This window comes from Schistocerca piceifrons, unplaced genomic scaffold (genome assembly GCF_021461385.2).
Source record: "Schistocerca piceifrons isolate TAMUIC-IGC-003096 unplaced genomic scaffold, iqSchPice1.1 HiC_scaffold_2370, whole genome shotgun sequence".
Classification (NCBI taxonomy): Eukaryota; Metazoa; Arthropoda; class Insecta; order Orthoptera; family Acrididae; genus Schistocerca; species Schistocerca piceifrons.
Genome location: NW_025728306.1, coordinates 1 through 2,500, shown reverse-complemented (window position 1 = coordinate 2,500; position 2,500 = coordinate 1).

The following is a 2,500-nucleotide window of genomic DNA, read 5'->3' as shown; positions in this document are numbered from 1 at the left end:
ACCCATGTTGTACCTTAACCTAACCCATGTTGTACCTTAACCTAACCCATGTTGTGCCTCAACCTAACCCATGTTGTGCCTCAACCTAACCCATGTTGTGCCTCAACCTAACCCATGTTGTGCCTCAACCTAACCCATGTTGTGCCTCAACCTAACCCATGTTGTGCCTCAACCTAACCCATGTTGTGCCTTAACCTAACCCATGTTGTGCCTTAACCTAACCCATGTTGTGCCTTAACCTAACCCATGTTGTGCCTTAACCTAACCCATGTTGTGCCTTAACCTAACCCATGTTGTGCCTTAACCTAACCCATGTTGTGCCTTAACCTAACCCATGTTGTGCCTTAACCTAACCCATGTTGTGCCTTAACCTAACCCATGTTGTCGCCTTAACGTAACCCACGTTGTCGCCTAAACCTGCTCTGTAATTGTTATACGACTCGTTCAATTACTGTAGTGTTGCCCACCCGCAACCCTCGCAATATAGTTCGCTACTCGCACTGCCCGCACCCCTGTGTATCGCTTCATGTTAAACACCTTGCAAGTCTTGCTCACTTTCCACATGCTCCTGCTGTACACTGTAATGTGGATGGCAGCAGGACGTACATGCCGCCCCTCCCCACGTCCCCACCTTGCCCCCTGCCTTCGCAAGCTGGTTGGTGAGAAGTTTGCATGTTCAATGCCCTTCGCATGCGACGTACTCAGGCTACGTTGTGGTGCGGCCTGTGTCAACTGTCCGCTGATGTCGTACGCGTGAACCACAATCTGTACTGCACATTCGTCCCTTATGTACTGAATGATACATCGTGGCACATGTGTGACCGCACAACGACTGCGCCCAAAAACGGCGGACCATACAGTGCAAATATTGTGCACGCAGCTACGTGTCGTCTCCCTATGAGAGCTGGATTGCAGTGTGGTACGCCATAGAGACGTGTGGGAGGAACGGACGCCGTGGATGGCGATCAGCATGAGCTGTCTGTTGATGTATTCGGACCTAGTCGTCTCTCCTCACACACCGTGATGGCATGGTGCACCGCGTTCCATATCTGCGACATGCTACAGAGGCCGGTTGACAGTCGTTCGAGCAATGGACATCGCATACGTACGGGGGCCACCTTCCACGTATTGTCTAGGCGTGCACATTTTGTTGCGTGTATGTGGGCAGGACGTAGTGTGGCGTGACACCTGACACAGGCATGCAATAATCGTTGAAGTTGCAAATGGCGATGGACGCCTGCGTTTTCTGGTGAAGTTACGCAAATGAACAAATGGTAACCTGTTGTGGTGCGGTTGTTCTCGCTAGGGGTGAATCGGTGATGGCGACGATAGGTTGAGGTACTAACCGGTTGTTCCAGCGATACCCACCATGCCGACGAAACTGAACGGCATCTGGGTGTGAAGCGATACGCGGCGGTGGGCTGGGTGGGACCGTCCCCGGCCGGTTGAGGGGGGCGCCTCCCGGCGTGCTGGCCGCGCGGTGCGTGGGCGCACGCGCTACAGCCGGCTGGTGGGGGCGGCCAGTGGCAGGCGCGCCGGCCGACGGACGCGGCAGGCGTCGCAGCTGCGCGCCGGCGCACCCTGCGCGCGGCGCCGTGCGGCCAAAGTAGGTCCTCGCGGGCCCGGTGCGAAGCGCGGTGGACATCTTCAGTGTGCTGGTCCGATTGAGGACTGTGTGCGTTGAGGATGCGCCGCCGCCCGGCGCTCGGCGCCGCGACGCCGTCTGCTGCTCGGTCGCCCCAGCGGTTCTCGCTGGTGGTTTGTATCGCAGCTGTGCGGATGTGTTGGCGCGTGCGCTGTGCTGGGAGAGTTCGCTTCGGCACCCAAGTGGGGCTTTTGTCCTTCTGTGGCGCTGGCGTTGGAGCTGCCGGTCACCGTAGGTGGCGCGTGTTGTCTCCCGCCGGCAATGCCACGACAGCACGCTCCCGGGCCTCTGTCGGCAGCGGCAAGCTCAGTTGGGAGCACGGGTGGTCGCACCGAAAGCGTCTACTCGCCTAACTCCGGGCGATTGCGCCTCTCTCGAACCCGACCAAGTACTTGGGACGGCGCTGCGCGCCGCCGGGACCTGAGAGGGTTTCGAGGTGTATTGTGCAGGGGAGCTCAGCCTCCTCCTGTTTGCAGAATGATTGAGCGGACGCTTGCGTGTTCGCGCGGGCCCCCGGGACACACTCCCGGGCGGCCGGCTGCTCAGCTCTAGTTGACGCAGCTCCCTGGTTGATCCTGCCAGTAGTCATATGCTTGTCTCAAAGATTAAGCCATGCATGTCTCAGTACAAGCCGCATTAAGGTGAAACCGCGAATGGCTCATTAAATCAGTTATGGTTCCTTAGATCGTACCCACGTTACTTGGATAACTGTGGTAATTCTAGAGCTAATACATGCAAACAGAGTCCCGACCAGAGATGGAAGGGACGCTTTTATTAGATCAAAACCAATCGGTCGGCTCGTCCGGTCCGTTTGCCTTGGTGACTCTGAATAACTTTGGGCTGATCGCACGGTCC